At 32.3% G+C, this 11,741-nt stretch overlaps 1 pseudogene; it reads right to left on the bottom strand.

Annotated features, from left to right (window-relative positions):
• Window positions 1-7,889: 7,889 nt before the first annotated feature.
• On the bottom strand, window positions 7,890-9,439 carry LOC114712114 (probable glutathione S-transferase parC; annotated as a pseudogene).
• Between the last annotated feature and the right edge of the window lie 2,302 nt (window positions 9,440-11,741).

Here is an 11,741-nt window from a genome sequence, read left to right as displayed (position 1 = left end):
TAGTTCTTATATTAAAAATCGAAAGTAATACTAAGATCACAGATACGAGGAAAATGTGAAGACATGATGAAAATATAAGTAATGGCGCAGCAGGTATTTTTACTTTTGAGAAAAATAATGGAAATAATATTGATTCTTGGACACTTACATGAACAAGGGTCTCCTTGGAACTGCTAGGGTTTTGGTGCTTCCATGGCAGTAAGGAATCTGAAGGAGGTTTGCATTAAATATAGACCTTCTTTAGTGTTTCTTATGGAAACAAAAAAGCATCAAAGTTACATGAGAAGAATTAAGAAGAAGTTGGGCTTTCATAATGAACTCTATATGGATCCCAGAGGTAGAAGTGGTGGGTTGGCAGTCTGGTGGAAGGTTGAATTGAAATTTGATTTAATATCTCGCAGTTCAAATATTATTCACGCTAAGATTTCTTACACAAGTGAAGATGTACCTGGTTTCCTTACTTTGGTTTATGGACCTCCAAAAGAAGCTTAGAGGTGTCGAGTTTGGGATAGATTGGCGAGTTTGGCTCCTTCTATAAATGGTTCCTGGCTATGTGTTGGGGACTTCAATGAAATTTTGAACTAGAGTGAGAAATTGGGGGGAAATCCAAGAGCTGCTAGGAAGATTTTTGGGATTCCATAAAATGATTAGTGACTGTGAATATATGGATTCGGAGTTTAAAGGTTCAAGATTCACTTGGGCTAATGGCAGACTAGGAGTGAATCATATCAAAGAAAGGATACACAGAGTTTTTGGAGATGGTGACATGAGAGAAAAATTTCCAAGAGCGATGGTCTGTCATTGTGAACCTGTGGGATCTGACCATCAATTATTAGTGGTAGACCTAAACTATTGACAGGAAAAAAGCCCCAGACTATTCAGATTCGAACCTTACTGGTGTGAGCATGAGGAATATGATGGGGTGGTTTATAGAACTTGGAATTCTGATAAATACTAGAATTGTAGTGTTGCAGATGAATTGGCTTCAAAACTGGTGAATTGTAGCAAGGCATTGAAGAAGTGGGGTAGAAAAGTTTTTCCTAATAAGAGGAAAAGGATTGAAACTCTCATGAGTAAACTTGAAGAATGCAACAAGCAAATTCTTACTAAGGAAATTTTGCTACACAGAGAGGCAATCTCTTGTGAACTGGAAGAGGTATGGAGATTGGAAGAAAAATATTGACATCAGAGATCCAGAATTAAATGGTTAAAGGAAGGTGATGGGAATACAAAATTCTTTCATATCACGACTGTCCAGCACAGGGCAAGAAACAAAATCTTGAGATTGAAAAATGAAAGTAGGAGATGGTTGGAAGAGGATTCTGCTATAGGAGAAGAATTTACCAATTACTATAAAAGCTTGTTTACAAATTCTGGGGAGTAGAATTTCTTTAAGGCAATCAGCTATGTTGACTATAAAATCTCATAGACTGATAATATGCACCTAATGAGAGCTGTAACTAAAGAAGAAGTCAAGACAGCTTGTTTCCAGATGGAAGGAAGGAAAGCCCTTGGTCCTGATGGTTTTATTGGGCAATTTTTTCCATTGATCTTGGGAAACTGTAGGAGATAAGGTGTTTGAATTGGTGAAAAAATTGTGTAGAAAATGGTGTCTTGATTGATCCTGTCAACATTACTGATTTGGTAATGATTCCAAAAATTGATAAACCCAAAGTAGTCACTCAGTATAGACCTATAAGACTTTGTAATTATTGTTATAAAGTGTTTTCGAAGGTCTTGACTAATAGAATGAAGTCTTTGATGCCGAAGGTAATTTCTGAGAATCAGTGTGCTTTTGTTGAAGGAAGAATGATCCATGACAACATTATTTTGGCACATGAGGCTTTCCACTATCTGAAACGAAGGAGGGGAGTCAACAAATTTGAATTTGCCTTGAAAATGGACATGAGCAAAGCCTATGACAGAATTGAATGGGATTTTCTTGAGCACGTTATGTTGAAGTTGGGTTTTGACTCAAGATGGGTTGCATGTATCATGAGCTGTGTTAGATTAGTGAGGTACTCAATAATGCTTTATGGGAAAAGAATTGCAGAGGTGATTCCAAAAAAGGGAATATGACAAGGTGACCCTCTGTCACCTTATCTTTCCATCTTGATTGTGGATGTGTTATCCAACATGATTAAGAAGAATGTGGAAAGAGGTGAACTTGAAGGCATTAAATTGAGTCATTCTATCGCATTGCCTTTTTGCAGATGATTCTCTATTCTTTATGAAGGCTTCAAGGAAAAATTGTAGAAGGTTAAAGAAGATTTTTGTAGTGTATGGCAATGCCTCTGGACAATTGGTTAACCTAGAAAAATCTGGAATTTACTTCTCTACAAACACTGATGAAAATAGAAGAAACCGTGTGTGTCGATGGCTTGAAATTAAAGAAACTAGAGATCCAGGGAAATACCTTGGCCTCCCTATTATTTGGAGCAAGTCAAAGGCTAAGTCACTTGCTTTCATTCGTGATAAGATGCTAAAGAAGATTCAATTATGGAAACAGAACTATCTTACTCAAGCTGGAAAGGAAATCTTGATTAAGGCTGTAGCTAATGCTGTTCCTGTTTACCCCATGACTTGCTTGATTGCTTCAAAATGCCTATGAAAACTTGCAAAGAGTTTGATAGGCTTATCTCTAGATTCTAGTGGGGGAAGGGTTTGGAAGGAGATGGGATCCACTGGAAAGCATGGGATATCATGACATCACAAAAGAAGAAAGGTGGCTTAGGATTCAGCAACTTTGCTGATTTTAATCTAGCCATGTTAGCAAAGACTGCGTGGAGAATAGTCCAAAATCCTGATGCTTTGTGGGCTAAAATGCTAAAAGGCCTCTACTTTCCTCATTCTGATTTTCTAGATGGTAGCAAGGGTGGGAGAGCTTCATGGGGTTGGTCTAGCATCTTAGAAGGCAGGGATTTCTTGAAACAGAATCTAGCCTGGAGAATTGGAAATGGTAGGAAGGTGAGGGTGTGGGAAGATAGATGGGTAGGGGAATGTGCTCTGAAGTGTTCTGGGGAAAATAATTCTTTTGACTCGGAAATGCTGGTTAGTGATCTCATGGAAGATGGACAGTGGAAGAATGAGATCCTTTATGAACTGTTTAATGTTGAAATAGTTCAGAAAATACTACAAATCCCTCTATCTTCATTGGAAAGAGGGGATAAACCAATTTGGTCAGGTAGCAGGAATAGTACCTATTCTGTGTAGATTGGATATGTTGAGTTCAAAAATGGCAAGTGTGTTACTAGGAGGATGAGACCTGAGTCTTCCTATGTGATATTGGGTGGACTTTGGAGTGAAATTTGGAAGCTTAAAGTACCTCCTAAAGTTCAGCATTTTATTTGGAGAGCAACACATGACGGCTTGGCTATGGCAGAAAACTTGTTTATCCAACCTCCACCCCCTCTTGCCAAACTCTTATTATCAGATGAGGGGTCTTGGTTTGGTACTGCTTGCACTACAAGATCAGGTGAGTTTGTTGGGGAGGAAGTTGGCCGAAGGAGTACTGATGCAACTGGTTGTCTTGGCAGTTTGGATAGATCTAGTATTGGTTAAGGTGCCTTCTTGCTTTTAGTTTGCCTCTGTGTGTTTTTGTTTTTTTCTTCTCTCTTCTAGCTTGTACTTTAGGTTCTTCTTTGTGTTTTGGTTTAGTTTGTATGTTAGGTTGTACTTCTAGGCTTTCTCCGAGTGCTTTTTCTTTTTCAGGCCTTAAGTGGCTATTAGTGTGTGTATCTGATTTTTTTTTTTTGAGTATTAATAAAATGGACTCTCATTTTGGTCCCCAAAAAAAAAAATGAATGAGGGTCCCCACTGCATGGGCTGAGGAGCAAGTGAGGGTTTCGGACGTTTTGATGAATACATCGATTCGTCAATTTGTATTAGGGCGACTTGGGAACCTAATTTGGAGTTTTTCATTGAAATAAAGAACTCCCATTCAGCTCTTTCAACAGGGCGAGGCCAATTTGGCCAAAAAAAAAAGGCGAGGCCAAAACCAAACCAAAAAAAAAAGGTTTTCTGAAATATATGTTCTTTTGTCCTTATTAACTGTAACAACTTGCTAAAAAAAATAGATTGCACTAATCATGTACGCACTATTTAGGCATTACGATCTTCATTTGACAAGCCAAAAAAAGGAAAAATACCTATAACAATAGAATACTAGTCCCATATTGTGTGAAGCCTTGACACTCACAGGATTTAAATATTCTTTAAATATATTTTATTTAGGAGCTAGCTTTTGGGTTAGACCCAAAGACCCGAATTAGTAATGTGACGCTTTAAATCTGATCCAATTTTGATTTTAGAGTTTAAAATGTACCTTTCCGACATCAATGTACTCCTCCGGTCCTAATTATAAGACTCAATTGACTTATTTGAGGAGATTAAGGAAGTAAGTTAAGTTGGTTATTTATAATAAATAAGTGTTGTCATTCCTAAAATATCCTTGCTAATTAAGTATATTGGCTAAAACTATCATTATTAGAAGGATTATCTTGGAAAAATGCATAAATATAAGAGACAAATGGATTGGGGTCTTATAATTAGGACCAAATAAAAAGTCAAATGGGGTCTTATAATAAGGACCGGAGGAGTATATAATCAATAAGAAATTATTTCCTCCGGTTCTATTTATGAGTTTTAAATCTGAAAAGGAGCATAGTTTATTTTATAAATTTTAATTTGGATTTGTCTTAACATTTAATGTATTTTTTTAATGTTGTTTTTAATTATTTCTTCTTGTCATATTTTTTTCACACATTCTCTTTCATTCTTTTTTTTAATTTATTATAAGAGTATATTGAAAATAAAAATATATTTTAACATATTTATTGTTTTAAGCTAATTTTAATTAATCATTCGTTATTCATGAATTAGTTATTTAAAACTTATAATAAGACTCGAAGGGAGTACTTTTTATAAGTTATGGATAATATGACTTATTTTTTATGGTCCCTAATACCTGATTCTTACATCTACTAGATAAAATAATGGCCTGACATTTAATAATCACAACCATCCTAATAATGACACACACTACCAACTACTCTAATAATAACAACTATTTTACTTATATTAGAAGACGAAATACCTACAGGACGAACTATTTTAATAAAGTAAAAATAGATAGGGACATAAAGTAGTCTTCTGGCAGGTCCTTATATAATTTTGTTATAAATTAATAATTTTGTAAATCACATCGTATCAAGTTAATTTGTATAAATCTTTTAAGTTTCATGAATTTACATGATTTCTTTTCATTTTCAATATATATATTATAATTTTTTCTATAGTTCACATTTTATAAAACTTTCTGGTATATGTTCCCAAAATATAGAGTTAAAAATTTGACTAAAGATTGAAAAGAATTAAGAAATTTATTTTAAAAAAACATAAACAAAAAAAAGACAATATAAATATTATTTCATTTTTTTTAACATCTTAATATTTAAACGACACGCTAGTTCCTAAATAATTTAATGATGCCTCCCGAAGGCATCGTTTTCAAACATGAATTTAACTGTAATTACAAAGTTCACCTTCCTATAATGTCATGGCTTCCGTCAGAAATCCTAGTATTATATGAAGAGGAAAAGGAGAAATTTGCTTCCATTTCACCTTTGACGGACTGATTTACAACTTTTCTTTTCACCTCCTGGTCTCGTCTCAGTTTAATCATTTCATTGTAAACATAGTACAGTGTAGTTTTGATTTTAAAAATAAATTAATACAATTTTTTGTCCTTCAAATTTGTCTTCATTTTAATTTGTCTTTTAAGTCATAAATCATATGTTTTGGTCTCTATAATTTAATAAAAACCTGTCTCATTTTGCCTCTTGAAAGACCAAAACCCGTGATTTAAAATTTTAGAGATCAAATCAAAATAAATGTAAATTTGAGAGACTAAAATCTATAGTTTGAAATTTAAGGGATAAAATCAAAATGAGTACAAATTTAAAAAAATAGAACTTTTTAGTAATTATCTTTCTTCTTTGCGACCTCACAGTAATTTGCCCTTGTGTTTAATTTTATGTTCACTAACTTATTCTTTAATATTTTGAGTAAATTATAATTATAATTTAAAAATATAGTATATTTTTTATTTAATTATTCTTTATCATTGAAGTGAATCTTTAAACTGTGAATGAAATTACCGCATCATGTTAAGATTTAGTTCTTAACTTAATTAATTGCATTTGTTTGGTCAGAGTGAAAAAAACCGCACTACATTTATTGATATGTCAAGGTTAAGGTTATTGTTCTATATTGTAGGAAAAAGTTGTTTGAAACAAAAATAAGAGAAATAGTTTCACATATTAACAAAGCAGTTGTAAACTCGTAAGTTTTAAAATAAAAAAAATACGTAGGTCAAATTCTTTGTATCATTATGTCAAGTTCTTCAATTGTACTAAACATGTGTTTTTTTTAAATTTCATGTGACTTTATAATTAAATTATATAAATGTTAACATTTCAAAAATATAACACATAGTCATATATAATTAGAGAATTTGATATAATAAATATAAAAAATTTTAACATAAGTATTGCACTAAAAATAAAATAAAAGATATTGGCTTTGTGTTTCCATGGTATTAAAATCCAACTGAATTAACCGGTCTAGTCTAATCAGGCATTTTATATGGATTGATCGGTTATATACATACATATATATATATATATATTAATTATCAAGTCTGAAATGATATCATTTTGAGTTAAAAAAAAAAAAAGCAGTCCAATCATATTTGTTGTCAGCACCTCTGTAAATTATGTGTAGTGTTTTTTTTTTTTAGATTTTAAGAAAATCAACATACATACTTTATAATTAACTAATTTAATTTTTTGTAACATCTTTAAATTAATTATTTAACTTTTATATTATGGAATGGAAGTAATACGTACAATAACTGAAAAATAACACGATTTTTAAATCAAATTTTATCTTGCCCTTTCTAAATTCCAACTGAAATAACCACACAATCCCCACTAATTATCAAATCACAGAAGTCATAGCGGAGAAATTGATAATTTCAAAGCAAAAACTTAATTACTCATTAATCAATTCAATATGCACTATCGGAGATTAGAGACTGCTAAGACAAGGACCTGAAAACAAGCAAGTTGCAATTTGAGGGTGCCACAAGTCAAAAACATTTAACATATACAACTACTACAAGTATAAAAAAGATAAATATGACAAACAACGTAAATTTAAGTATTATATTTAGAACAAAATCAAAATTAAAATATCTCTTACATTAAAAAGCAGAGGTAGCATTTCTCTGTGATCCCATTTTCTTTCCTTATCTTGCATGCTTTGTTTAATTTTGTCCTTTATTCATGACACTGTCGTTCTATTGAGTGTAGTGATACTACTTCTGATTCTCTAGTTAAGTAATTTGAATAGATTAAGAGAATTAATTTAGTTATTGATAATAAATATGTATTCTTTTTTAAAATACCCTTGTGAATAATGTGTATTGATTAAAATTATCATTTGATAAAATTTCAACATGTATAAAAACTACCTTAAAAAAATAGATAAACATGAGAGATAAAATAAATTAAAACTTTATATTTAAAACTAAATTAAAAATGAAAGCCGGAGCAGTAATACTGATAAGAGAACTTGAAAACATGACAAAGATACCTATTTCTCCTTGTCAAGATTCATTGAGAAAGGGTACCCTGAAACTTGCGTCGATAAGGAATACGGGGTTTGTTTTTCTTTTTCTTTTTTAGCCAGAAGGGAATGCAGGTTCAGGCACAGGCGCACGGCAAACGTCAAAGCCCTCAAGATGTGTAACTACGGGGCTAATTCGAAGGAGCCGCCTTCCCACGCCTTCTTACGCATGCAGGTAAAGTTACAACATTGTAATAATGACTGACAACACATAATGGGTATAAGAGACCAAGTACCAATACAACAGCTACAAACACCTCACAGACAAATGTAGTATGGCCCACCAAACTGCCATATTATTATAACACTACTATTCAGAACGTGAAGCCAATGATCCCTCGAAGATCATTTGTCTCCTAATGAAGCTACTCAATTCCAAGCCTCTTTCTCCTCTGAAGCACAAACTCATAGACCTTGTGCTGATCAGGAAGAGACTTGGACACACTCTCTTTCTGCATGCATCTTTTGGCCCAAGCAATGAATTTGGGGCACTCAGCCTCTATCTTGAAGTTACCAAATGTCTCATAGGCTTCAAACCAACTGAAGAATGGAACAAGTGCTACATCCACGTATCCAAGATTGTCCCCTCCAAAGTAGGGCTTGTCTCCCAACTGTTCCTCCAACAACTTCAGGTACTCCACGAACTCCTTCTTTGCAGCTTCTTGTTCTTCTCCTTTGGTAGCCCATAGTCTCCTTCCCACATCATGTATCTGTTTCAAGTTGAGAACTTGGTCATGAAATGATAGACGAAGGAAAATCAAACAGCAACAATGCCCTATTTTCTCTTAAAGAAACAATACTATGATGGGAAAAGAATCAGCCGCTCACAGGTTAGTGTGCTTTCTCGCCAAAATTGAAAACAAAAAAGCATCTATATATGTATGGCAAAGATGACTTTTAAAGACACCTTAAAACTTTATAGAAACATGCAATTATTAGTACTGAACCAGAAACATTTTGACATTTAAATAATTATCCGAATATGCTTTCCTTCTTGTCCTGTAAAATAATGCAGAGGAATATAAAACAGGACTTTCTGAATGAGAGAAATCAGCCCCATAAGTTGGTGAGATTCAGCAAGTACGATTTCCCATTTGCATTCAGACACAGGAGAAATCGACACGATTTGCAGAATCTTTTGGGGAAAAGGAGCTCCAATATTATATATTATCCATATTTTATTCAATATTCACTCAGCCATGCAAAAATCGCCAATTTCACTTCTAATATTCCATCAAAATCGTCCGGATCAAGCTAATGAGCAAACAAGAAGTAATCCAGTGGAAACGTTCCATCAATTGATCAAAAATGCGAAGAAATAACAGCAATCTGAAAGAAGTTAAAGTGAAGAATCTGAAAAGAAATGAAGCGCAGAAAAGAACCTTCTTGTCAACGAAGTCGGCCCAGAATCGAGCTTGGGCTCTGTGATAAGGATCGGATGGGAGAAGAGGGGATTTGGTGTTCCAGACCTCATCAACGTACTGCACAGCAATAGAGACTCACAAATGGGTTTGCCATTGTGAATGAGAACAGGGATCTTTCTTGTGAATCGGGTTCATTTGAAGAAGTAGAGGGCTCTTGTTCCTCAGGTCCTCATCTTTATACTCATACTGGATGCCTTTCTCAGCAAGTGCAATTCTGACCCTCATCCCAAAGGGACTTGGCCAGAAATCCAACAGAGTCACCTCATTTGCCATTGCTGCCAGATAAAACAATAACCAAATGCTCAAGAAGAACTAACGATTGAGAGAAATGCAGAGGTGAGAACTGAGGAAGAAGGGCCTGGATGCCTCAATTTATAGGCTCGGAACAGTCACACTGGGGATCCCAACGTATGCGCGAGGCGGCGCGGGGAATTCCAGGTCAATAAAGCATAAACAACATACTCAAAAAAGACTCATAATAATAATAATAATAATAATAATAATAATAATAATAATTTAAGTATACATTTCGTTTACCGTCTATAAACAAGGTATTATAAATAAGACGGAAAGTAATAATAATAATAATAATAATAATTTTTTGTCCCATTTAGTTTCAAATAATTAATTCACAAATAATAAAAAATTAGATAAAAACTATAAATATGTTTAAAATATTATACTTTTGTTGCTAAATACAATTTAATAATAAATGAGAAAAAATATTAAAAAATGTAGGAAGATATGGTATGATAGATTATGACAAATAAGAGGAAATAAATCACTGAGGGTAAAATTAAAAAAAATATTAATATTAAGAGAAAAGAAATCCAATTAAAACTTATAAAATAGATAACATTCTTGTCTGAATTTAAAACATCTAAATAAGATAGGAAGAAGTAATGATTAAAAATTATAACTGTTTATGAATTAATACAATTTTTTGAGTTATGAGGCAAATTTATTTATCAACGCGAAACTGTTATAATTGTCATTTAATAATATGGAGAGAGATGCGCCTTGGGAGGATACTTCCCTTTTATTATCCAAAAAATTTATTAAAAAAAAAAGGATCCCTCCCCAAAAAAGTCTTGACCTGTCCTACGGAGTTCCATGTCGCCACCACTTTGGATAATTGCACCTCTGTGTCATGGCTTCCGTCAGCATATTCTCCCTTTTTGACTTTTCTTCTCCCTTTTTTTCATAGGAGAAAAATGTTTTCTTTTATGTTAAGCTTGATAGGAAATAATATTGATTTTTAAAATATTAAATTAACAATAGTTAAGTTTAAAAGTGTTAAGAAAAGGGAAAAAGTATATATTTAGATATTTAATTTATATAAATTTTTGTTTGGCCTCTTAATTTTAAACATTTAACCTTAAAATCATTAGTTTTCATAATGATTTTTTGTATTAAACATGGTTGATTTAAAATAAATTTAATAAACATTTAAATTTTTTTATCAATATTCAAAATCTCAACATCATTGTTGTGTTTTTAAACAGTTAAGGTTAAAAAGTAAAAAAAAAATTTTTAAAAAAACTTAAAAGACCAAATTAAAATCTTCTATAAAATTAAAAAACTGAAAATATACTTTACCCTAAAAAATAAATTGCAGATCTCAATCATAAACTAACAGTTGTATCTAAAACTTACATATTCATTATAATTGAAACTTTTAAATCTACAGTGGTTTGAATTAATATTGATATCTATTTTTTAAAAGAAGAACTGAGCATCTAACTACTACTCCCTCTGTTCCTTATTATAAGAGACATTTGATGCTTATAGCATGTTCCTATATATAAGAGACACTTACAAGTTGTCTCTACTTTTTTGTGTTGATTTTCCTATTTTACCCATATTTATTATCTCCAACTCACACTCTCTTTCCTCCCACTCTCTTTCTTTTAATATTTAATTGTTCTCTCTCATACCTCTCTTTATTAATGAGGGCATTTGTGGAAAAAAATTATACTTTTTACACATTGATTGTTTTTAACTAATTTTAACTATTTTTTTAGCAACGTAATTCGGTTATTCGTTCTTCATTATAAGGAACGGAGGACGGAGGAGGAGTATTAGTTTACCTTCTCGAGACCTAATTGTCGTTGCAAGTTTTATTGGCATAGTAGATAGATTAGAATATTCCAATATAACTATTTATAATATAGTGCCACTATTTTGGTCCGCCACTATACTATTTATAATGTATATAATGAGTAATTGATTAACAAAAACTCTATATCTCTACCTCTACGAGCTTCAGAGCTATGAGTATCAAGAGTTTTATACCATATCGCACCATTTAAATCTAATTTGAATGGTTTTAATTTTTTTCTCACTTTCAATTTTTTTAAAATATTTTAATATGTATAAAATCTAAATAAAGATAGTATTTTAACCACAAATTTTAAAAAGTGATAAGTACCATAACTCATATCAGTACAATGAGCACGGAAATTAGTTTTGACATGCCATATAAGTGAAAGCTTTTATGGTTTAACTTGGCTGTTTTTCCATGAAAGTTCCATTACACCTACGAGTACTACTGCTTTAAGTTGGATGTGTAGATTCTAATTTGCTCAACATAATAAGATAGTACTTTAAATGTTCAGCTGCACACAC

This window comes from Neltuma alba, unplaced genomic scaffold (genome assembly GCF_004799145.2).
Source record: "Neltuma alba isolate B1F8T4 unplaced genomic scaffold, ASM479914v2 tig00011337_pilon, whole genome shotgun sequence".
NCBI lineage: Eukaryota > Viridiplantae > Streptophyta > Magnoliopsida > Fabales > Fabaceae > Neltuma > Neltuma alba.
The sequence above is the reverse complement of the archived record's forward strand: the minus strand, read 5'-3'. Positions and strand labels throughout refer to the sequence as shown.